Here is a 27,113-nt window from a genome sequence, read left to right as displayed (position 1 = left end):
AAACCATAAACTGCAAACGGATTGAGCTTACCAAACTGAGCAAATGAATTCACAAGGACTTAAAAATTTTCATGTTGACTCACATTTATGCATAAAATTCAATACACCTTAAATTTCACCATGAAAATCAACCAGTCAAAATTTATAGGCGCTCAAAGTAGGCTACTTAATAAAATCTACATTTGCACCTAACATGCACTTTCGGCTCACCCCTTGAAATGGGTACCTGATAAATTGATCCAAACTGAATTTTGAAAGTTGCAAAATACTTCATAGGTCAAATGAAAGGTGTAAAACAAGTTTCAAAGCTTTACCTCTTTATGATTAACTGACTCCATTTTACATTCCCTCAGAGTAGGCCTATCTGAATGAGATTAGGTGGTCATTTGAAAGTGCAGATGCAAAATTTTGAAATGGGCCTCAAAACTTGACTCAAATTTAATGATTCCCAACATCTTCCTCTTTCAGGATGTTCTTCTCTTTGGCCATGCATATAGCTTTCTTTGTTATTCCCATATCTTCAGCAAGTTGTTCTACTTCTTTCCTAACTCTCTTCTACATATCGGGCTTGGTAAATTGAGAATGCAAACTTAAACTTTTCTCTTTGTAAGCTCCAAATCTCTCTTCCTTCTCATCCACTGGATTAATCAAAAGATGTTGAGCATACATGTCAAGAATATTAGCATCAACTTCATACTCCATTGGCAAATGATCCATATTGTTCTAGGCTCAACTAATTCCATTAGACATTTGTCATACTTCTCTACAATTTCCTTTGGGATCCTTTCCCTGCTCTGCATCACTCCTTGGAAGGATTTGAAGTAGCCCCATAGGATGGCTTTTTGTGCTTGAGCATCTCCTAATCCTTGTACAACTTCCTTGATCTACACCACCATCGGTTTATCATATACCCATTGAATTTTCCCTATACCGAGGATCCCATTCATGAAGTAGAAGGCCAAACAGACAATCAGAGTGCCAAACTTAAAAACATGCTTCTTATCTTGCTCGATCTTCTTCAAATTGCTCATAAGTTCACTTAGCAGTTGTAAAGCGGAAAATCGCGATCGAACCCTAGTTGTTCTCCCCTCTTCCAACTCCGAGGAGAGAGAAGGGAGGTTTGCTAGGATTCGATGGTTTTCACTTAGGGGAGAGACTCTACATTCAAAAGAGGGGTTGAAACCCACAAGATCCAATCCCACGCAATGCAAGATTGGATGCTAAATGTGTTTCAAGGGTTAAGACAGCAAGGCTACCCTCTTTTGTAAAGAATGTTGATAGAAGAATTAAGCTAAGCATGCATAGAAAGTGATAAAGATTCGCTTATAAACTGAGATAGGAATACAGTATGAAGCTGCGGACCTGGAATTAGCAGTAAAATGTCGATACGGCACTGTCCTACAAATTTGAGCAAAAGTTGTCGGGACGATGGCGCCCAGCGCCACGGTCCTCCGAAAAATCCGCAAAACGAAGGGGGATCTGTTCGTCTCTGGACAAGGATTCCAGATCTTCAATTTTAGCCGTGTACCTGCAACCTACACATAGAAAAGCGAAGATGATTGGGGGGTTAGGGATTAGGGGTTTGCCTTTAGGTCAAACCCTGGTTTTGGAATTAACCAAGAAATGAGCAAGAGCTGTAAATGTAAATGACTGTAAAACAAGTACTAATACCTTGTTCTAAGGATGTTTGTATCCTTATGTGCGAAGGTATAGATGTTGTATGTTGTATGTTGTAGCATGTAGTATGTGATCTCCTCTTCAATGGTTGAATCCTTGACTTGAATGCAACACTTAGCCTTGAATGGAGACTTGAAATGATCAATTGCTTGAAGGAATGCTTGAATGCTTGAATGCTTGAATGCTTGAGTATAATTTCCACGCTTTTTCCTATCATCTGTGTCTCTTTTTCTTTTTTTTTTTCCAAATGAGAGAGGAAAATGTAGTTTATATACTTGTCATTTAGGGCTGATAGACTGATTTTCCCGACCTTAGGCCGACCAGGAAAGTTAATTTCCAAATTGCAAACAAAAAGCCCGAGACCCCTTAGCAGACCGGGCCCAAAATAGGACCCAGGGACCAGGGCACTGGGCGCCATGGTCCTGGGGACCAGGGCGCTGGGCGCCCTGGTCCTGAAGGACCAGGGCACTGGGCGCTCTGGTCCCACCTCCCGGGACAGCAGGGTGCAAGGAGGTTCAGGCCAGGGTGCGTGAAAAATGCCGTTTTCAGTGTCGTGAGCAAGTTTCGGGGTCTCCATTCAGGTTGCGTGTTGCGTCGCCATCGTGAAGATCGAAATGCAGTCGAAATTGCAAGTGTCACAATTTCAATGATTTTTAAATGTTTAGAAGCCTTAATCCAAGCAATCACAAGACCAACTTTGACTGTAATTTTGAAGGTATTATAAATAATAAAATTAGCCAAAATTCTGAATTTTAGCAGAAAAACACAATAAGATCTCACTCCCAAAATTTTAGAAAAAATGTCGGGGACGATGGCGCTCGGCGCCACGGTCCTCGCAACTTTTTTCCAAATTTTCAAGGATGAAAGATATTGTGATTTTATTGCGGAATCCAAAGTTACAGCTGATTTGGAGATGTTTTGATCAGTGAAATTGTCGGACAAAGGTTGAATCAAGAGGGTTTCAAAAATTAGGGTTTTGACACTTAACCACTTAATTTTCAGAATTGAAGCACAAATATGAATTGAAAATTTGTAATAGAAGGGCAAATCTGAAACAGGCATTAACATTTAGACATTTCGCAAGTTCAATTACTAAAAAGAAAATTTAGGGTTTTTATGCAATCACCTCTAAAATTTTGCAAAAGATCAAACATGGAAATATAATCAATTTTTTCAGATCTAAGCATGAAAAATCAGAAAGGATGTTCATGTCGGGTTCACCAAAATGTAAAGCGGAAAATCGCGATCGAACCATAGTTGTTCTCCCCTCTTCCAACTCCGAGGAGAGAGAAGGGAGGTTTGCTAGGATTCGATGGTTTTCACTTAGGGGAGAGACTCTACATTCAAAAGAGGGGTTGAAACCCACAAGATCCAATCCCACGCAATGCAAGATTGGATGCTAAATGTGTTTCAAGGGTTAAGACAGCAAGGCTACCCTCTTTTGTAAAGAATGTTGATAGAAGAATTAAGCTAAGCATGCATAGAAAGTGATAAAGATTCGCTTATAAACTGAGATAGGAATACAGTATGAAGCTACGGACCTGGAATTAGCAGTAAAATGTCGATACGGCGCTGTCCTACAAATTTGAGCAAAAGTTGTTAGGACGATGGTGCCCGGCGCCACAGTCCTCCGAAAAATCCGCGAAACGAAGGGGGATCTGTTCGTCTCTGCACAAGGATTCCAGATCTTCAATTTCATTCGCGTACCTGCAACCTACACACAGAAAAGAGAAGACGATTGGGGGGTTAGGGATTAGGGGTTTGCCTTTAGGTCAAACCCCAGTTTTGGAATTAACCAAGAAATGAGCAAGAGCTGTAAATGTAAATGACTGTAAAACAAGTACTAATACCTTGTTCTAAGGATGTTTGTATCCTTATGTGCGAAGGTATAGATGTTGTATGTTGTATGTTGTAGCATGTAGTATGTGATCTCCTCTTCAATGGTTGAATCCTTGACTTGAATGCAACACTTAGCCTTGAATGGAGACTTGAAATGATCAATTGCTTGAAGGAATGCTTGAATGCTTGAATGCTTGAGTATAATTTCCACGCTTTTTCCTATCATCTGTGTCTCTTTTTCTTTTTTTTTTCCAAATGAGAGAGGAAAATGTAGTTTATATACTTGTCATTTAGGGCTGATAGACTGATTTTCCTGACCTTAGGCCAACCAGGAAAGTTAATTTCCAAATTGCAAACAAAAAGCCCAAGACCCCTTAGGAGACCGGGCCCAAAATAGGACCCAGGGACCAGGGTACTGGGCGCCATGGTCCTGGGGACCAGGGCGCTGGGCGCCCTGGTCCTGAAGGACCAGGGCACTGGGCACTCTGGTCCCACCTCCCGGGACAACAGGGTGCAAGGAGGTTCAGGCCAGGGTGCTTGAAAAATGCAGTTTTCAGTGTCGTGAGCAAGTTTCGGGATCTCCATTCAGGTTGCGTGTTGCGTCGCCATCGTGAAGACCGAAATGCAGTCGAAATTGCAAGTGTCACAATTTCAATGATTTTTAAATGTTTAGAAGCCTTAATCCAAGCAATCACAAGACCAACTTTGACTGTAATTTTGAAGGTGTTATAAATGATAAAATCAGCCAAAATTCTGAATTTTAGCAGAAAAACACAGTAAGATCTCGCTCCCGAAATTTCAGAAAAAATGTCGGGGACGATGGCGCTCGGCGCCACGGTCCTCGCAACTTTTTTCCAAATTTTCAGGGATGAAAGATATTGTGATTTTATTGCGGAATCCAAAGTTACAGCTGATTTGGAGATGTTTTGATCAGTGAAATTGTCGGACAAAGGTTGAATCAAGAGGGTTTCAAAAATTAGGGTTTTGACACTTAACCACTTAATTTTCAGAATTAAAACACAAATATGAATTGAAAATTTGTAATAGAAGGGCAAATCTGAAATAGGCATTAACATTTAGACATTTCGCAAGTTCAATTACTAAAACGAAAATTTAGGGTTTTTATGCAATCACCTCTAAAATTTTGCAAAAGATCAAACATGGAAATATAATCAATTTTTCAGATCTAAGCATGAAAAATCAGAAAGGATGTTCACGTCGGGTTCACCAAAATATAAAGCGGAAAATCGCGATCGAACCATAGTTGTTCTCCCCTCTTCCAACTCCGAGGAGAGAGAAGGGAGGTTTGCTAGGATTCGATGGTTTTCACTTAGGGGAGAGACTCTACATTCAAAAGAGGGGTTGAAACCCACAAGATCCAATCCCACGCAATGCAAGATTGGATGCTAAATGTGTTTCAAGGGTTAAGACAGCAAGGCTACCCTCTTTTGTAAAGAATGTTGATAGAAGAATTAAGCTAAGCATGCATAGAAAGTGATAAAGATTCGCTTATAAACTGAGATAGGAATACAATATGAAGCTGCGGACCTGGAATTAGCAATAAAATGTCGATACGGCGCTGTCCTGCAAATTTGAGCAAAAGTTGTCAGGATGATGGCGCCCAGCGCCACAGTCCTCCGAAAAATCCGCGAAACGAAGGGGGATCTGTTCGTCTCTGCACAAGGATTCCAGATCTTCAATTTCATTCGCGTACCTGCAACCTACACACAGAAAAGCGAAGACGATTGGGGGGTTAGGGATTAGGGGTTTGCCTTTAGGTCAAACCCCAGTTTTGGAATTAACCAAGAAATGAGCAAGAGCTGTAAATGTAAATGACTGTAAAACAAGTACTAATACCTTGTTCTAAGGATGTTTGTATCCTTACGTGCGAAGGTATAGATGTTGTATGTTGTATGTTGTAGCATGTAGTATGTGATCTCCTCTTCAATGGTTGAATCCTTGACTTGAATGCAACACTTAGCCTTGAATGGAGACTTGAAATGATCAATTGCTTGAAGGAATGCTTGAATGCTTGAATGCTTGAATGCTTGAGTATAATTTCCACGCTTTTTCCTATCATCTGTGTCTCTTTTTTTTTTTTTTTTTCCAAATGAGAGAGGAAAATGTAGTTTATATACTTGTCATTTAGGGTTGATAGACTGATTTTCCCGACCTTAGGCCGACCAGGAAAGTTAATTTCCAAATTGCAAACAAAAAGCCCGAGACCCCTTAGGAGACCGGGCCCAAAATAGGACCCAGGGACCAGGGCACTGGGCGCCATGGTCCTGGGGACCAGGGCGCTGGACGCCCTGGTCCTGCAGGACCAGGGCACTGGGCGCTCTGGTCCCACCTCCCGGGACAGCAGGGTGCAAGGAGGTTCAGGCCAGGGTGCTTGAAAAATGCAGTTTTCAGTGTCTAGAGCAAGTTTCGGGGTCTCCATTCAGCTTGCGTGTTGCGTCGCCATAGTGAAGACCGAAATGCAGTCGAAATTGCAAGTGTCACAATTTCAATGATTTTTAAATGTTTAGAAGCCTTAATCCAAGCAATCACAAGACCAACTTTGACTGTAATTTTGAAGGTGTTATAAATGATAAAATCAGCCAAAATTCTGAATTTTAGCACAAAAACACAGTAAGATCTCGCTCCTGAAATTTCAGAAAAAATGTCGGGGACGATGGCGCTCGGCGCCACGGTCCTCGCAACTTTTTTCCAAATTTTCAGGGATGAAAGATATTGTGATTTTATTGCGGAATCCAAAGTTACAGCTGATTTGGAGATGTTTTGATCAGTGAAATTGTCGGACAAAGGTTGAATCAAGAGGGTTTCAAAAATTAGGGTTTTGACACTTAACCACTTAATTTTCAGAATTAAAGCACAAATATGAATTGAAAATTTGTAATAGAAGGGCAAATCTGAAACAGGCATTAACATTTAGACATTTCGCAAGTTCAATTACTAAAAAGAAAATTTAGGGTTTTTATGCAATCACCTCTAAAATTTTGCAAAAGATCAAACATGGAAATATAATCAATTTTTTCAGATCTAAGCATGAAAAATTAGAAAGGATGTTCACGTCGGGTTCACCAAAATGTAAAGCGGAAAATCGCGATCGAACCATAGTTGTTCTCCCCTCTTCCAACTCCGAGGAGAGAGAAGGGAGGTTTGCTAGGATTCGATGAATTTCACTGAGGGGAGAGACTCTACATTCAAAAGAGGGGTTGAAACCCACAAGATCCAATCTCACGCAATGCAAGATTGGATGCTAAATGTGTTTCAAGGGTTAAGACAGCAAGGCTACCCTCTTTTGTAAAGAATGTTGATAGAAGAATTAAGCTAAGCATGCATAGAAAGTGATAAAGATTCGCTTATAAACTAAGATAGGAATACAGTATGAAGCTGCGGACCTGGAATTAGCAGTAAAATGTCGATACGGTGCTGTCCTGCAAATTTGAGCAAAAGTTGTCAGGACGATGGCGCCCGGCGCCACAGTCCTCCGAAAAATCCGCGAAACGAAGGGGGATCTGTTCGTCTCTGCACAAGGATTCTAGATCTTCAATTTCATTCGCGTACTTGCAACCTACACACAGAAAAGCGAAGACGATTGGGGGGTTAGGGATTAGGGGTTTGCCTTTAGGTCAAACCCCAGTTTTGGAATTAACCAAGAAATGAGCAAGAGCTGTAAATGTAAATGACTGTAAAACAAGTACTAATACCTTGTTCTAATGATGTTTGTATCCTTATGTGCGAAGGTATAGATGTTGTATGTTGTATGTTGTAGCATGTAGTATGTGATCTCCTCTTCAATGGTTGAATCCTTGACTTGAATGCAACACTTAGCCTTGAATGCAGACTTGAAATGATCAATTGCTTGAAGGAATGCTTGAATGCTTGAGTATAATTTCCACGCTTTTTCCTATCATCTGTGTCTCTTTTTCTTTTTTTTTTTTCCAAATGAGAGAGGAAAATGTAGTTTATATACTTGTCATTTAGGGCTGATAGACTGATTTTCCCGACCTTAGGCCGACCAGGAAAGTTAATTTCCCAATTGCAAACAAAAAGCCCGAGACCCCTTAGGAGACCGGGCCCAAAATAGGACCCAGGGACTAGGGCACTGGGTGCCATGGTCCTGAGGACCAGGGCGCTGGGCGCCCTGGTCCTGAAGGACCAGGGCACTGGGCGCTCTGGTCCCACCTCCCAGGACAACAGGGTGCAAGGAGGTTCAGGCCAGGGTGCTTGAAAAATGCAGTTTTCAATGTCGTGAGCAAGTTTCGGGGTCTCCATTCAGGTTGCGTGTTGCGTCGCCATCATGAAGACCGAAATGCAGTCGAAATTGCAAGTGTCACAATTTCAATGATTTTTAAATGTTTAGAAGCCTTAATCCAAGCAATCACAAGACCAACTTTGACTGTAATTTTGAAGGTGTTATAAATGATAAAATCAGCCAAAATTCTGAATTTTAGCACAAAAACACAGTAAGATCTCGCTCCCGAAATTTCAGAAAAAATGTCGAGGATGATGGCGCTCGGCGCCACGGTCCTCGCAACTTTTTTCCAAATTTTCAGGGATGAAAGATATTGTGATTTTATTGCGGAATCCAAAGTTACAGCTGATTTGGAGATGTTTTGATCAGTGAAATTGTCGGACAAAGGTTGAATCAAGAGGGTTTCAAAAATTAGGGTTTTGACACTTAACCACTTAATTTTCAGAATTAAAGCACAAATATGAATTGAAAATTTGTAATAGAAGGGCAAATCTGAAACAAGCATTAACATTTAGACATTTCGCAAGTTCAATTACTAAAAAGAAAATTTAGGGTTTTTATGCAATCACCTCTAAAATTTTGCAAAAGATCAAACATGGAAATATAATCAATTTTTTCAGATCTAAGCATGAAAAATCAGAAAGGATGTTCACGTCGGGTTCACCAAAATGTAAAGCGGAAAATCGCGATCGAACCATAGTTGTTCTCCCCTCTTCCAACTCCGAGGAGAGAGAAGGGAGGTTTGCTAGGATTCGATGGTTTTCACTTAGGGGAGAGACTCTACATTCAAAAGAGGGGTTGAAACCCACAAGATCTAATCCCACGCAATGCAAGATTGGATGCTAAATGTGTTTCAAGGGTTAAGACAGCAAGGCTACCCTCTTTTGTAAAGAATGTTGATAGAAGAATTAAGCTAAGCATGCATAGAAAGTGATAAAGATTCGCTTATAAACTGAGATAGGAATACAGTATGAAGCTGCGGACTTGGAATTAGCAGTAAAATGTCGATACAGCGCTGTCCTGCAAATTTGAGCAAAAGTTGTCAGGACGATGGCGCCCAGCGCCACAGTCCTCCGAAAAATCCGTGAAACGAAGGGGGATCTGTTCGTCTCTGCACAAGGATTCCAGATCTTCAATTTCATTCGCGTACCTGCAACCTACACACAAAAAATCGAAGACGATTGGGGGGTTAGGGATTAGGGGTTTGCCTTTAGGTCAAACCCCAGTTTTGGAATTAACCAAGAAATGAGCAAGAGCTGTAAATGTAAATGACTGTAAAACAAGTACTAATACCTTGTTCTAAGGATGTTTGTATCCTTATGTGCGAAGGTATAGATGTTGTATGTTGTATGTTGTAGCATGTAGTATGTGATCTCCTCTTCAATGGTTGAATCCTTGACTTGAATGCAACACTTAGCCTTGAATGGAGGCTTGAAATGATCAATTGCTTGAAGGAATGCTTGAATGCTTGAATGCTTGAATGCTTGAGTATAATTTCCACGCTTTTTCCTATCATCTGTGTCTCTTTTTCTTTTTTTTTTTCCAAATGAGAGAGGAAAATGTAGTTTATATACTTGTCATTTAGGGCTGATAGACTGATTTTCCCGACCTTAGGCCGACCAGGAAAGTTAATTTCCAAATTGCAAACAAAAAGCCCGAGACCCCTTAGGAGACCGGGCCCAAAATAGGACCCAGGGACCAGGGCAGTGGGCGCTATGGTCCCGGGGACCAGGGCGCTGGGCGCCCTGGTCTTGAAGCACCAGGGCACTGGGCACTCTTGTCCCACCTCCCGGGACAGCAGGGTGCAAGGAGGTTCAGGCCAGGGTGCTTGAAAAATGCAGTTTTCAGTGTCGTGAGCAAGTTTCGGGGTCTCCATTCAGGATGCGTGTTGCGTCGCCATCGTGAAGACCGAAATGTAGTCGAAATTGCAAGTGTCACAATTTCAATGATTTTTAAATGTTTAGAAGCCTTAATCCAAGCAATCACAAGACCAACTTTGACTGTAATTTTGAAGGTGTTATAAATGATAAAATCAGCCAAAATTCTGAATTTTAGCACAAAAACACAGTAAGATCTCGCTCCGGAAATTTCAGAAAAAATGTCGGGGACGATGGCGCTCGGCGCCACGTTCCTCGCAACTTTTTTCCAAATTTTCAGGGATGAAAGATATTGTGATTTTATTGCGGAATCCAAAGTTACAGCTGATTTGGAGATGTTTTGATCAGTGAAATTGTCGGACAAAGGTTGAATCAAGAGGGTTTCAAAAATTAGGGTTTTGACACTTAACCACTTAATTTTCAGAATTAAAGCACAAATATGAATTGAAAATTTGTAATAGAAGGGCAAATCTGAAACAGGCATTAACATTTAGACATTTCGCAAGTTCAATTACTAAAAAGAAAATTTAGGGTTTTTATGCAATCACCTCTAAAATTTTGCAAAAGATCAAACATGGAAATATAATCAATTTTTTCAGATCTAAGCATGAAAAATTAGAAAGGATGTTCACGTCGGGTTCACCAAAATGTAAAGCGGAAAATCGCGATCGAACCATAGTTGTTCTCCCCTCTTCCAACTCCGAGGAGAGAGAAGGGAGGTTTGCTAGGATTCGATGGTTTTCACTTAGGGGAGAGACTCTACATTCAAAAGAGGGGTTGAAACCCACAAGATCCAATCCCACGCAATGCAAGATTGGATGCTAAATGTGTTTCAAGGGTTAAGACAGCAAGGCTACCCTCTTTTGTAAAGAATGTTGATAGAAGAATTAAGCTAAGCATGCATAGAAAGTGATAAAGATTCGCTTATAAACTGAGATAGGAATACAGTATGAAGCTGCGGACCTGGAATTAGCAGTAAAATGTCGATACGGCGCTGTCCTGCAAATTTGAGCAAAAGTTGTCAGGACGATGGCGCCCGGCGCCACAGTCCTCCGAAAAATCCGCGAAACGAAGGGGGATCTGTTCGTCTCTGCACAAGGATTCCAGATCTTCAATTTCATTCGCGTACCTGCAACCTACACACAGAAAAGCGAAGACGATTGGGGGGTTAGGGATTAGGGGTTTGCCTTTAGGTCAAACCCCAGTTTTGGAATTAACCAAGAAATGAGCAAGAGCTGTAAATGTAAATGACTGTAAAACAAGTACTAATACCTTGTTCTAAGGATGTTTGTATCCTTATGTGCGAAGGTATAGATGTTGTATGTTGTATGTTGTAGCATGTAGTATGTGATCTCCTCTTCAATGGTTGAATCCTTGACTTGAATGCAACACTTAGCCTTGAATGGAGACTTGAAATGATCAATTGCTTGAAGGAATGCTTGAATGCTTGAATGCTTGAATGCTTGAGTATAATTTCCATGCTTTTTCCTATCATCTGTGTCTCTTTTTCTTTTTTTTTTTCCAAATGAGAGAGGAAAATGTAGTTTATATACTTGTCATTTAGGGCTGATAGACTGATTTTCCCGACCTTAGGCCGACCAGGAAAGTTAATTTCCAAATTGCAAACAAAAAGCCCAAGACCCCTTAGGAGACCGGGCCCAAAATAGGACCCAGGGACCAGGGCACTGGGGGCCATGGTCCTGGGGACCAGCGCGCTGGGCGCCCTGGTCCTGAAGGACCAGGGCACTGGGCGCTCTGGTCCCACCTCCCGGGACAGCAGGGTGCAAGGAGGTTCAGGCCAGGGTGCTTGAAAAATGCAGTTTTCAGTGTCGTGAGCAAGTTTCGGGGTCTCCTTTTAGGTTGCGTGTTGCGTCGCCATCGTGAAGACTGAAATGCAGTCGAAATTGCAAGTGTCACAATTTCAATGATTTTTAAATGTTTAGAAGCCTTAATCCAAGCAATCACAAGACCAACTTTGACTATAATTTTGAAGGTGTTATAAATGATAAAATCAGCCAAAATTCTGAATTTTAGAAGAAAAACACAGTAAGATCTCGCTCCCGAAATTTCAGAAAAAATGTCGGGGACAATGGCGCTCGGCGCCACGGTCCTCGCAACTTTTTTCCAAATTTTCAGGGATGAAAGATATTGTGATTTTATTGCGGAATCCAAAGTTACAGCTGATTTGGAGATGTTTTGATCAGTGAAATTGTCGGACAAAGGTTGAATCAAGAGGGTTTCAAAAATTAGGGTTTTGACACTTAACCACTTAATTTTCAGAATTAAAGCACAAATATGAATAGAAAATTTGTAATAGAAGGGTAAATCTGAAACAGGCATTAACATTTAGACATTTCACAAGTTCAATTACTAAAAAGAAAATTTAGGGTTTTTATGCAATCACCTCTAAAATTTTGCAAAAGATCAAACATGGAAATATAATCAATTTTTTCAGATCTAAGCATGAAAAATCAGAAAGGATGTTAACGTCGGATTCACCAAAATGTAAAGCAGAAAATCGCGATCGAACCATAGTTGTTCTCCCCTCTTCCAACTCCGAGGAGAGAGAAGGGAGGTTTGCTAGGATTCGATGGTTTTCACTTAGGGGAGAGACTCTACATTCAAAAGAGGGGTTGAAACCCACAAGATCCAATCCCACGCAATGCAAGATTGGATGCTAAATGTGTTTCAAGGGTTAAGACAGCAAGGCTACCCTCTTTTGTAAAGAATGTTGATAGAAGAATTAAGCTAAGCATGCATAGAAAGTGATAAAGATTCGCTTATAAACTGAGATAGGAATACAGTATGAAGCTGCGGACCTGGAATTAGCAGTAAAATGTCGATACGACGCTGTCCTGCAAATTTGAGCAAAAGTTGTCAGGACGATGGTGCCCGGCGCCACAGTCCTCCGAAAAATCCGTGAAACGAAGGGGGATCTGTTCGTCTCTGCACAAGGATTCCAGATCTTCAATTTCATTCGCGTACCTGCAACCTACACACAGAAAAGCGAAGACGATTGGGGGGTTAGGGATTAGGGGTTTGCCTTTAGGTCAAACCCCAGTTTTGGAATTAACCAAGAAATGAGCAAGAGCTGTAAATGTAAATGACTGTAAAACAAGTACTAATACCTTGTTCTAAGGATGTTTGTATCCTTATGTGCGAAGGTATAGATGTTGTATGTTGTATGTTGTAGCATGTAGTATGTGATCTCCTCTTCAATGGTTGAATCCTTGACTTGAATGCAACACTTAGCCTTGAATGGAGACTTGAAATGATCAATTGCTTGAAGGAATGCTTGAATGCTTGAATGCTTGAATGCTTGAGTATAATTTCCATGCTTTTTCCTATCATCTGTGTCTCTTTTTCTTTTTTTTTTTCCAAATGAGAGAGGAAAATGTAGTTTATATACTTGTCATTTAGGGCTGATAGACTGATTTTCCCGACCTTAGGCCGACCAGGAAAGTTAATTTCCAAATTGCAAACAAAAAGCCCGAGACCCCTTAGGAGACCGGGCCCAAAATAGGACCCAGGGACCAGGGCACTAGGTGCCATGGTCCTGGGGACCAGGGCGCTGGGCGCCCTGGTCCTGAAGGACCAGGGCACTGGGTGCTCTTGTCCCACCTCCTGGGACAGCAAGGTGCAAGGAGGTTCAGGCCAGGGTGCGTGAAAAATGCTGTTTTCAGTGTCGTGAGCAAGTTTCGGGGTCTCCATTCAGGTTGCGTGTTGCGTCGCCATCGTGAAGACCGAAATGCAGTCGAAAGTGCAAGTGTCACAATTTCAATGATTTTTAAATGTTTAGAAGCCTTAATCCAAGCAATCACAAGACCAACTTTGACTGTAATTTTGAAGGTGTTATAAATGATAAAATCAGCCAAAATTCTGAATTTTAGCAGAAAAACACAGTAAGATCTCGCTCCCGAAATTTCAGAAAAAATGTCGAGGATGATGGCGCTCGGCGCCACGGTCCTCGCAACTTTTTTCCAAATTTTCAGGGATGAAAGATATTGTGATTTTATTGCGGAATCCAAAGTTACAGCTGATTTGGAGATGTTTTGATCAGTGAAATTGTCGGACAAAGGTTGAATCAAGAGGGTTTCAATAATTAGGGTTTTGACACTTAACCACTTAATTTTCAGAATTAAAGCACAAATATGAATTGAAAATTTGTAATAGAAGGGCAAATCTGAAACAAGCATTAACATTTAGACATTTCGCAAGTTCAATTACTAAAAAGAAAATTTAGGGTTTTTATGCAATCACCTCTAAAATTTTGCAAAAGATCAAACATGGAAATATAATCAATTTTTTCAGATCTAAGCATGAAAAATCAGAAAGGATGTTCACGTCGGGTTCACCAAAATGTAAAGCGGAAAATCGCGATCGAACCATAGTTGTTCTCCCCTCTTCCAACTCCGAGGAGAGAGAAGGGAGGTTTGCTAGGATTCGATGGTTTTCACTTAGGGGAGAGACTCTACATTCAAAAGAGGGGTTGAAACCCACAAGATCCAATCCCACGCAATGCAAGATTGGATGCTAAATGTGTTTCAAGGGTTAAGACAGCAAGGCTACCCTCTTTTGTAAAGAATGTTGATAGAAGAATTAAGCTAAGCATGCATAGAAAGTGATAAAGATTCGCTTATAAACTGAGATTGGAATACAGTATGAAGCTGCGGACCTGGAATTAGCAGTAAAATGTCGATACGGCGCTATCCTGCAAATTTGAGCAAAAGTTGTCAGGACGATGGCGCCCGGCGCCACAGTCCTCCGAAAAATCCGCGAAACGAAGGGGGATCTGTTCGTCTCTGCACAAGGATTCCATATCTTCAATTTCATTCGTGTACCTGCAACCTACACACAGAAAAGCGAAGACGATTGGGGGGTTAGGGATTAGGGGTTTGCCTTTGGGTCAAACCCCAGTTTTGGAATTAACCAAGAAATGAGCAAGAGCTGTAAATGTAAATGACTGTAAAACAAGTACTAATACCTTGTTCTAAGGATGTTTGTATCCTTATGTGCGAAGGTATAGATGTTGTATGTTGTATGTTGTAGCATGTAGTATGTGATCTCCTCTTCAATGGTTGAATCCTTGACTTGAATGCAACACTTAGCCTTGAATGGAGACTTGAAATGATCAATTGCTTGAAGGAATGCTTGAATGCTTGAGTATAATTTCCACGCTTTTTCCTATCATCTGTGTCTCTTTTTCTTTTTTTTTTTCCAAATGAGAGAGGAAAATGTAGTTTATATACTTGTCATTTAATTTCCAAATTGCAAACAAAAAGACCCGAGACCCCTTAGGAGATCGGGCCCAAAAGAGGACCCAGGGACCAGGGCGTTGGGCGCCATGGTCCTGGGGACCAGGGTGCTGGGCGCCCTGGTCCTGAAGGACCAGGGCACTGGGCGCTCTGGTCCCACCTCCCGGGACAATAGGGTGCAAGGAGGTTCAGGCCAGGGTGCTTGAAAAATGCAGTTTTTCAGTGTCGTGAGCAAGTTTCGGGGTCTCCATTCAGGTTGCGTGTTGCGTCGCCATCTTGAAGACCGAAATGCAGTCGAAATTGCAAGTGTCACAATTTTAGGATGCTACATTTAGCCCCCACTTTAGTGGGAGTATATATGCCCATACTTCCGGTAAAGTACAAGGAAACAATATTGAAAGACTTTCACCATGTCAAGGGGGCAAGACACACCAAGCCCCCAGTGGACTAAGGATCTTACGACTTTGATTGACAAAGTAAAAGGGAAGATCACGAGGGAGAACCATGACTATCAGTAGTAAGGTTCCGTCACTATGAGTCATGCAAGAAAGATATCAAAAAATTTCAAGGCAAGGCTAAATTTACCAAGAAATTTTCAAGTATCTTGAAAAGATATGAACGGGATGTATGCCCCCCTACGTTAAAGCGATCTCACACGCCTCACCGGGGGTGATTGTTTTAACGTAGTGATACACATAAGAAATGAGAAAGGAAAGGAGCACGTTATCGCAAGGATTTAGCCCCCAAGTGTGAGATAAACCCAAGGATAATAGACACAAAACACAAAGCACAAGGTGACTTCGCTTTCCTCGGGGTCAGTATGCTGTATGATAATTCATGTATATCATATGTATGTATGCATAATTGTTCTTCATTCCCCAATCAAGGAAGGTCACCTAGAAGAAGGGAACACATGTGTCTTTTGAGTCAACATGAGAGAGATCGAGAGATCTCAATTCTTTGCATCGTCCTCAAGTAGACAACACTAAGGACAACAAATAGAAGAATGATAATAACATATAGAAGAAGTAACGAAAGAGAGGGGGAAAGAATCTGCTATGCTAATGTAACTAGTCTAGCACATCATCTACCCCCCGATCTTGCTGATCAATGTTTCGAGAAGGTAGGGAACACGCTAGAGGAGGAACATCCAACACAGTCGATGGAGCTATCACAAGATCCAAACAAGGGCTATGTTCATGTTCCGAGCCACGTTGTTCTTGTCTAGGAGCTAGGATAAGTGCTTTAGAAAATTCATTAGATAAATGGTTATAAATATCAACAAGTTCATATTCACTATCAGAAGCAAGAGAAGTAACATTTTCATCATGCATAACATTTTCATCTATATCATCATCAAGATTTATAAAAATAGGATCTTTAACTCGCACCGGATCAAGACCATCATGCATCTTATGTTTAGGAGATTTAGGCTCAATGTCCGGCTGAGGAGAAAATGGAATAATGCTTGTTGAAGGTGTTTTTGGAGATTGCAAAGTTTGAGCTCTAAGACGAGGCTTTCGCCGACGTTCACGTGCAGAACGATTTCGTCTAGTCTTAGTAGGAAGTGGAGAATATTGAGGAGGAGGAATGTTCTCATCCTTAGCACTTGGGTGTTTAGGTTGTGGTCTCTTAGGCTGGATAATAGGAGAAGAAGAAGGTCTCTTCTCTCTATAAAAAGAAGGAGGAGGAACTGTTCCATATAAAGGAGGAATATTTGGTTTAGGGAGAAGCCCAAGTCCATCATGACGAGGAGGTATAGGTCTACTCTTAGGAAGTTTATTAGGCATAGACATAGTCACATCCATAGGGATGGGTTGGGAATCTTCTTGAGGAAAGACATTAGTTTTATCTTTCAAAGGAAGAACTTCCTTCTCAAGAATGATAGGAATATCAAGTTTAGGTGTTCTAGGTTCACTTAGAGATAGGATCATATCTGTTTTCCACTTTTGATAAGATTTGAAAAGATGATCACTTCGCGGAGGAAGAGATTGGAATTGTTTAGGCCAAAAGTAATCAATAGGAACACTAGAGGTTCTTTCAGCTGGTTTAAAGAGACTATGATTGACAGTAACAACTTCACCATTATGGGGAAACTTCAAACACTTATGAATAGGAGAAGCAATAGCTTTCATGGAAGATAGCCAAGGATAGCCATGCTTCACACGAAATTGTTCGGTAGATGGAATAATAGCAAAGTTCACATCAAGAGATTTGTTATGGACCTCAATAGGCAATGTAATAGAACCAATTGCAGGAGAAGAAAATGCATCAAATAATTTCACAATCACATCTGTTTTGTCATATATCACTTGATTCAATTGCAAAGTAAAAAGGAATTCTTCAGTAATAACATTAATCATGCACGAAGGATCAATACGCACTCCACGGCAAGGTGTATTCTTAACTTTTGCAACTATATATAAAGGACCATCAGGTGCCCTAATGGTTTCACTGGAATCAAATGTGATGGAAGGTTCTTTAGGGATTTCTTGCTGCTCTACAAAGTTAATCACATTCGGAGTCATAGACACAAGACCATCAGATGAGAGAGAGGAATCATTAGCCTCAATTGCATTAGAGGTATGAGAAGGCAATGGATCAGTGAAAATCTGAAGATTTTGGTTAGGAGGAGCTATAGATGTGTTGCCTTTATTCACTCCAGAAACAGAGATAGTATTATTATCAATCAAATCTTGAATTTTACCCTTTAAAGAAAAACATTTTTCAGTATCATGCCCAGGCTGACGATGAAATTGACAAAAAGATTTGTTATCAAAATAAGGTGAAGTAATCTTTGCAGGATCAATTTGTCTTATAGGAGGAAGAGTAAGCACATTTTGTTCCAATAACTTATTCATAATACTATGCAATGATTCATTCAAAGGAGTATACTTTCTTTCTTTCTTGAAAAATTTAGAAATAGGAGGCACACCTGATGCTGCATTCACATTGTTGTTGATGATGTTTTCATTGAATTTAATGGAATCTCTGTTCGGTTTAAACTTCCCCAATGGTTGTGGACTGCTATCACCCTTATCACTCGGAGCCATAGGATGTGATTGTTCCATTTGACTCACAGTCAGTTGATAATTGTGAAGAGTTGCACACAACTGTTGGAAAGAAGTAAACTCAGAAAACAGAAGTTTGTCTCGAATATCTTTTTGTAAATTAGAAATAAAGATTCTTTGAATATCATTGTCAGGCACTGGAAAAGAAATTTGAGCATACAAATGCTTATATCTACCAATGAAATCAGTCACTTTTTCTTTAACACCTTGTTTACAATGCATTAAATCAATCAAAGTAACTTTAGGACTTATATTGTTTTGAAATTGTTGAATGAAAGCATTTGCAAGTTGTTCGAAAGAAGTAATAGAATAGGAAGGTAATGAGCAATACCATTGTAGGGCTTTGTCTCTTAATGTTCTAGTGAACAATTTTGCAAGCAACCTTTGGTCATAAGCAAAATCGGTACATATTGTTTGAAAGGTCTTAACATGTGTTAGACGATCTCCTTTACCATTATAAAGTTCCCAATGCGGGATTTCAACATGTTTAGGAGGGATAGCTCAAACAATGTCAAGAGAGAGTGGGCTCACAACATCAAATGTGGGCACACTAAACTTAGATTGATTCATAGAGGCAATTTGTTGCTGTAAAGAAGAGACAGTTTGTGCAAGATTGTTAATGGTCGCTTCAGTCAAAGAATTCATATTAGATGTGTTAGATTGAGATGGAGGTGTTATGTTATTGAAAGAAGGTAGAGAGTAAGGTGGTGGGACCCTATGATAATTAGTCATAGGAGATGATTGGACAGGAGGAATACTACAAGGAGGGATGGAATGGTTAAATGAATTGCCCCCTTGCGTCATGTTCATTTGTGGTGATATAATAGGCACACTCATTGAAGGAATGAATGAAGAAGTCGGATTGAATGAAGGAAGAGGGTTAATTGAAGAAGAAGGGTTGCCCCCATGACTAGTGATCATAGGACGAATGTCTTGTGTAGGAGTAGCCATTATGTTTGATGTAAAAGTAGGTATGCTAGCAATAGAAGTTGTCAAAGGAATAGAATGATTGACTTGTGTAGGAGGTTGTGTATAACCCAAATTTTCAGCACAACTCTTCATAGGCATCACATTCGAATCCACAATGTGTGCAATACCACGCAAAATATCAATTCCATTCTTATCACTTTGAAGCATATGTTTTAGACCCTCAATTAAAGGAAGAGCTTGACTATCAGGGTATTCTTGAGACATCCATTGTCGAAAATCGTCAAATTGGTTATCCAATTTTGAAAGTTGTTCTTCAGAAACCTCATGGAGAGCTTCTTCATCATTAGGAGGATTAGAGGAATTACCCATGTCCTCGTTAAAAAGGCTATTCAAATTAGGTTCCATCTCCTCGGTAATTAAACCTCAGAAAGACTTAATTCTATGGCTTCGTCTAACGGGAATAGTGTAAGTAGGGCTTATTGTTGTAAAACTCATGCACTAGAAAGAGAGAGAAGATTTTGAATTTAGAGGTAGCAATTTTCAGTAAAATCAGCCAATCTTCTAGATTCAAGATGTTAAATACAATCACAACAGTCTCCCGAAATTTTGGAAAAAATGTCCAGGACCGTGGCGCCCGAAGTGCAACACGGTCCTTGCAACTTTTTTCGAAATTTGCAGGGATGAATGGTATGATGATTTTAGAGCTAATTTGAAAAAATTGAGTGATTTTACGATCTGTAGATAGGCCAAATTAAAGTTGCAATCTCGAAATTGAACCCTACCAAGATTGTCGAAAAATGCAAAATTTGAATTTTGAAAAAGAGAGGGAAACTGAAATTTTGAATTTTATGATTTTAGAGGGAATGTCAAGAGCAAGGCAAATTTTGAAATTTGAAAATTGACTCAATTTCACGCAAAATTCAATTTTGAAAGCGGAAATCAAAGTTGTTGTAATTAAGCACTTAATTTCAAAAGTCAGAAATTGTAAGAATTTGAATAAAGCACTGAAATTTTTAATGAATGATAACACACTTTTCAGATTTAGCACAGTAAGAACACAATTTTGACACAAAATTTCAATTTCAATGATTTTTAAATGTTTAGAAGCATTAATCCAAGCAATCACAAGACCAACTTTGACTGTAATTTTGAAGGTGTTATAAATGATAAAATCAGCCAAAATTCTGAATTTTAGCAGAAAAACACAGTAAGATCTCGCTCCCAAAATTTCGGAAAAAATGTCGGGGACGATGGCGCTCGGCGCCACAGTCCTCGCAACTTTTTTCCAAATTTTCAGGGATGAAAGATATTGTGATTTTATTGCGGAATCCAAAGTTACAGCTGATTTGGAGATGTTTTGATCAGTGAAATTGTCGGACAAAGGTTGAATCAAGAGGGTTTCAAAAATTAGGGTTTTGACACTTAACCACTTAATTTTCAGAATTAAAGCACAAATATGAATTGAAAATTTGTAATAGAAGGGCAAATCTGAAACAGACATTAACATTTAGACATTTCGCAAGTTCAATTACTAAAAAGAAAATTTAGGGTTTTTATGCAATCACCTCTAAAATTTTGCAAAAGATCAAACATGGAAATATAATCAATTTTTTCAGATCTAAGCATGAAAAATCAGAAAGGATGTTCACGTCGGGTTCACCAAAATGTAAAGCGGAAAATCGCGATCGAACCATAGTTGTTCTCCCCTCTTCCAACTCCGAGGAGAGAGAAGGGAGGTTTGCTAGGATTCGATGGTTTTCACTTAGGGGAGAGACTCTACATTCAAAAGAGGGGTTGAAACCCACAAGATCCAATCCCACGCAATGCAAAATTGGATGCTAAATGTGTTTCAAGGGTTAAGACAGCAAGGCTACCCTCTTTTGTAAAGAATGTTGATAGAAGAATTAAGCTAAGCATGCATAGAAAGTGATAAAGATTCGCTTATAAACTGAGATAGGAATACAGTATGAAGTTGCGGACCTGGAATTAGCAGTAAAATATCGATACGGCGCTCTCCTGCAAATTTGAGCAAAAGTTGTCAGGACGATGGCGCCCGGCGCCACCGTCCTCCGAAAAATCCGCGAAACGAAGGGGGATCTGTTCGTCTCTGCACAAGGATTCCAGATCTTCAATTTCATTCGCGTACCTCCAAGCTACACATAGAAAAGCGAAGACGATTGGGGGGTTAGGGATTAGGGGTTTGCCTTTAGGTCAAACCCCGGTTTTGGAATTAACCAAGAAATGAGCAAGAGCTATAAATGTAAATGAATGTAAAACAAGTACTAATACCTTGTTCTAAGGATGTTTGTATCCTTATGTGCGAAGGTATAGATGTTGTATGTTGTATGTTGTAGCATGTAGTATGTGATCTCCTTTTCAATGGTTGAATCCTTGACTTGAATGCAACACTTAGCCTTGAATAGAGACTTGAAATGATCAATTGCTTGAAGGAATGCTTGAATGCTTGAGTATAATTTCCACGCTTTTTCCTATCATCTGTGTCTCTTTTTCTTTTTTTTTTTTCCAAATGAGAGAGGAAAATGTTGTTTATATACTTGTCATTTAGGGCTGATAGACTGATTTTCCCGTCCTTAGGCCGACCAGGAAAGTTAATTTCCAAATTGCAAACAAAAAGACCCGAGACCCCTTAGGAGACCGGGCCCAAAATAGGACCCAGGGACCAGGGTGCTGGGCGCCCTGGTCCTGAAGGACCAGGGCACTGGGCGCTCTGGTCCCACCTCCCGGGACAGCAGGGTGCAAGGAGGTTAAGGCCAGGGTGCTTGAAAAATGCAGTTTTCAGTGTCGTGAGCAAGTTTCGGGGTCTCCATTCAGGTTGCGTGTTGCGTCGCCATCGTGAAGACCGAAATGCAGTCGAAATTGCAAGTGTCACAATTTTAGGATTCTACATTTAGCCCCCACTTTAGCGGGAGTATGTATGCCCATACTTCCGGTAAAGTACAAGGAAATAATATTGAAAGACTTTCACCATGTCAAGGAGGCAAGACACACCAAGCCCCCACTAGACTAAGGATCTTACGACCTCGATTGACAAAGTAAAAGGGAAGATCATGAGGGAGAACCATGACTATCAGTAGTAAGGTTCCCTCACTATGAGTCATGCAAGAAAGATATCAAAAATTTTCAAGGCAAGGCTAAATTTACCAAGAAATTTTCAAGTATCTTGAAAAGATATGAATGGGATGTATGCCCCCCTACGTTAAAGCGATCGCACACGCCTCACCGGGGGTGATTGTTTTAACGTAGTGATACACATAAGAAATGAGAAAGGAAAGGAGCACGTTATCGCAAGGATTTAGCCCCCAAGTGTGAGATAAACCCAAGGATAATAGACACAAAACACAAAGCACAAGGTGACTTCGCTTTCCTCGGGGTCAGTATGCTGTATGATAATTCATGTATATCATATGTATGTATGCATAATTGTTCTTCATTCCCCAATCAAGGAAGGTCACCTAGAAGAAGGGAACACATGTGTCTTTTGAGTCAACATGAGAGAGATCGAGAGATCTCAATGCTTTGCATCGTCCTCAAGTAGACAACACTAAGGACAACAAATAGAAGAATGATAATAACATATAGAAGAAGTAACGAAAGAGAGGGGGAAAGAATCTGCTATGCTAATGTGACTAGTCTAGCACGTCATCTACCCCCCGATCTTGCTGATCAATGTTTCGGGAAGGTAGGGAACACGCTAGAGGAGGAACATCCAACACAGCAGATGGAGCTATCACAAGATCCAAACAAGGGCTATGTTCATGTTCCGAGCCACGTTGTTCTTGTCTAGGAGCTAGGATAAGTGCTTTAGAAAATTCATTAGATAAATGGTTATCAATATCAACAAGTTCATATTCACTATCAGAAGCAAGAGAAGTAACATTTTCATCATGCATAACATTTTCATCTATATCATCATCAAGATTCATAAAAATAGGATCTTTAACTCGCACCGGATCAAGACCATCATGCATCTTATGTTTAGGAGATTTAGGCTCAATGTCTAGCTGAGGAGAAAATGGAATAATGCTTGTTGAAGGTGTTTTTGGAGATTGCAAAGTTTGAGCTCTAAGATGACGCTTTCGCCGACGTTCACGTGTAGAATGATTTCGTCTAGTCTTAGTAGGAAGTGGAGAAGATTGAGGAGGAGGAATGTTCTCATCCTTAGCACTTGGGTGTTTAGGTTGTGGTCTCTTAGGCTGGATAATAGGAGAAGAAGAAGGTCTCTTCTCTCTATAAAAAGAAGGATGAATTGTTCCATATAAAGGAGGAATATTTGGTTTAGGGAGAAGCCCAAGTCCATCATGACGAGGAGGTATAGGTCTACTCTTAGGAAGTTTATTAGGCATAGACATAGTCACATCCATAGGGATGGGTTGGGAATCTTCTTGAGGAAAGACATTAGTTTTATCTTTCAAAGGAAGAACTTCCTTCTCAAGAATGATAGGAATATCAAGTTTAGGTGTTCTAGGTTCACTTAGAGATAGGATCATATCTGTTTTCCACTTTTGATAAGATTTGAAAAGATGATCACTTCGCGGAGGAAGAGATTGGAATTGTTTAGGCCAAAAGTAATCAATAGGAACACTAGAGGTTCTTTCAGCTGGTTTAAAGAGACTATGATTGACAGTAACAACTTCACCATTATGGGGAAACTTCAAACACTTATGAATAGGAGAAGCAATAGCTTTCATGGAAGATAGCCAAGGATAGCCAAGCTTCACACGAAATTGTTCGGTAGATGGAATAATAGCAAAGTTCACATAAAGAGATTTGTTATGGACCTCAATAGGCAATGTAATAGAACCAATTGCAGGAGAAGAAAATGCATCAAATAATTTCACAATCACATCTGTTTTGTCATATATCACTTGATTCAATTGCAAAGTAAAAAGGAATTCTTCAGTAATAACATTAATCATGCACGAAGGATCAATAAGCACTCCACGGCAAGGTGTATTCTTAACTTTTGCAACTATGTATAAAGGACCATCAGGTGCCCTAATGGTTTCACTGGAATCAAATGTGATGGAAGGTTCTTTAGGGATTTCTTGCTGCTCTACAAAGTTAATCACATTCGGAGTCATAGACACAAGACCATCAGATGAGAGAGAGGAATCATTAGCCTCAATTGCATTAGAGGTATGAGAAGGCAATGGATCAGTGAAAATCTGAAGATTTTGGTTAGGAGGAGCTACAGATGTGTTGCCTTTATTCACTCCAGAAACAGAGATAGTATTATTATCAATCAAATCTTGAATTTTACCCTTTAAAGAAAAACATTTTTCATTATCATGCCCAGGCTGACGATGAAATTGACAAAAAGATTTGTTATCAAAATAAGGTGAAGTAATCTTTGCAGGATCAATTTGTCTTATAGGAGGAAGAGTAAGAACATTTTGTTCCAATAACTTATTCATAATACTATGCAATGATTCATTCAAAGGAGTATACTTTCTTTCTTTCTTGAAAAATTTAGAAATAGGAGGCACACCTGATGCTGCATTCACATTGTTGTTGATGATGTTTTCATTGAATTTAATGGAATCTCTGTTCGGTTTAAACTTCCCCAATGGTTGTTGACTGCTATCACCCTTATCACTCGGAGCCATAGGATGTGATTGTTCCATTTGACTCACAGTCAGTTGATAATTGTGAAGAGTTGCACACAACTGTTGGAAAGAAGTAAACTCAGAAAACAAAAGTTTGTCTCGAATATCTTTTTGTAAATTAGAAATAAAGATTCTTTGAATATCATTGTCAGGCACTGGAAAAGAAATTGGAGCATAGAAATGCTTATATCTACCAATGAAATCAGTCACTTTTTCTTTAACACCTTGTTTACAATGCATTAAATCAATCAAAGTAACTTTAGGACTTATATTGTTTTGAAATTGTTGAATGAAAGCATTTGCAAGTTGTTCGAAAGAAGTAATAGAATAGGAAGGCAACGAGCAATACCATTGTAGGGCTTTGTCTCTTAATGTTCTAGTGAACAATTTTGCAAGCAACCTTTGGTCATAAGCAAAATCGGTACATATTGTTTGAAAGGTCTTAACATGTGTTAGAGGATCTCCTTTACCATTATAAAGTTCCCAATGCGGGATTTCAACATGTTTAGGAGGGATAGCTCAAACAATGTCAAGAGAGAGTGGGCTTGCAACATCAAATGTGGGCACACTAAACTTAGATTGATTCATAGAGGCAATTTGTTGCTGTAAAGAAGAGACAGTTTGTGCAAGATTGTTAATGGTCGCTTCAGTCAAAGAATTCATATTAGATGTGTTAGATTGAGATGGAGGTGTTATGTTATTGAAAGAAGGTAGAGAGTAAGGTGGTGGGACCCTATGATAATTAGTCATAGGATATGATTGGACAGGAGGAATACTACAAGGAGGGATGGAATGGTTAAATGAATTGCCCCCTTGCGTCATGTTCATTTGTGGTGATATAATAGGCACACTCATTGAAGGAATGAATGAAGAAGTCGGATTGAATGAAGGAAGAGGGTTAATTGAAGAAGAAGGGTTGCCCCCATGACTAGTGATCATAGCAGGAATGTCTTGTGTAGAAGTAGCCATTATGTTTGATGTAAAAGCAGGTATGCTAGCAATAGAAGTTGTCAAAGGAATAGAATGATTGACTTGTGTAGGAGGTTGTGTATAACCCAAATTTTCAGCACAACTCTTCATAGGCATCACATTCGAATCTACAATGTGTGCAATACCACGCAAAATATCAATTCCATTCTTATCACTTTGAAGCATATGTTTTAGACCCTCAATGAAAGGAAGAGCTTGACTATCAGGGTATTCTTGAGACATCCATTGTCGAAAATCGTCAAATTGGTTATCCAATTTTGAAAGTTGTTCTTCAAAAACCTCATGGAGAGCTTCTTCATCATTAGGAGGATTAGAGGAATTACCCATGTCCTCGTTAAAAAGGCTATTCAAATTAGGTTCCATCTCCTCGGTAATTAAACCTCGGAAAGACTTAATTCTACGGCTTCGTCTAACGGGAATAGTGTAAGTAGGGCTTATTGTTGTAAAACTCATGCACTAGAAAGAGAGAGAAGATTTTGAATTTAGAGGTAGCAATTTTCAGTAAAATCAGCCAATCTTCTGAATTCAAGCTCTTAAATGCAATCACAACAGTCTCCCGAAATTTCGGAAAAAATGTCCGGGACCGTGGTGCCCGGAGTGCAACACGGTCCTTGCAACTTTTTTTGAAATTTGCAGGGATGAATGGTATGATGATTTTAGAGCTAATTTGAAAAAATTGAGTGATTTTACGATCTGTAGATAGGCCAAATTAAAGTTGCAATCTCAAAATTCAACCCTACCAAGATTGTCGAAAAATGCAAAATTTGAATTTTGAAAAAGAGAGGGAAACTGAAATTTTGAATTTTATGATTTTAGAGGGAATGTCAAGAGCAATGCAAATTTTGAAATTTGAAAATTGACTCAATTTCACGCAAAATTCAATTTTGAAAGCGGAAATCAAAGTTGTTGTAATTAAGCACTTAATTTCAAAAGTCAGAAATCGTAAGAATTTGAATAAAGCACTGAAATTTTTAATGAATGATAACACACTTTTCAGATTTAGGACAGTAAGAACACAATTTTGACACAAAATTTCAATTTCAATAAATTTTAAATGTTTAGAAGCCTTAATCCAAGCAATCACAAGACCAACTTTGACTGTAATTTTGAAGGTGTTATAAATGATAAAATCAGCCAAAATTCTGAATTTTAGCAGAAAAACACAGTAAGATCTCGCTCCCGAAATTTCGGAAAAAATGTCGGGGACGATGGCGCTCGGCGCCACGGTCCTCGCAACTTTTTTCCAAATTTTCAGGGATGAAAGATATTGTGATTTTATTGCGGAATCCAAAGTTACAGCTGATTTGGAGATGTTTTGATCAGTGAAATTGTCGGACAAAGGTTGAATCAAGAGGGTTTAAAAAATTAGGATTTTGACACTTAACCACTTAATTTTCAGAATAAAAGCACAAATATGAATTGAAAATTTGTAATAGAAGGGCAAATCTGAAACAGGCATTAACATTTAGACATTTCGCAAATTCAATTACTAAAAAGAAAATTTAGGGTTTTTATGCAATCACCTTTAAAACTTTGCAAAAGATCAAACATGGAAATATAATCAATTTTTTCAGATCTAAGCATGA

Source organism: Cryptomeria japonica, chromosome 3, assembly GCF_030272615.1.
Source record: "Cryptomeria japonica chromosome 3, Sugi_1.0, whole genome shotgun sequence".
In the NCBI taxonomy this organism is placed as follows: Eukaryota; Viridiplantae; Streptophyta; class Pinopsida; order Cupressales; family Cupressaceae; genus Cryptomeria; species Cryptomeria japonica.
This window is presented reverse-complemented; position numbering follows the sequence as displayed.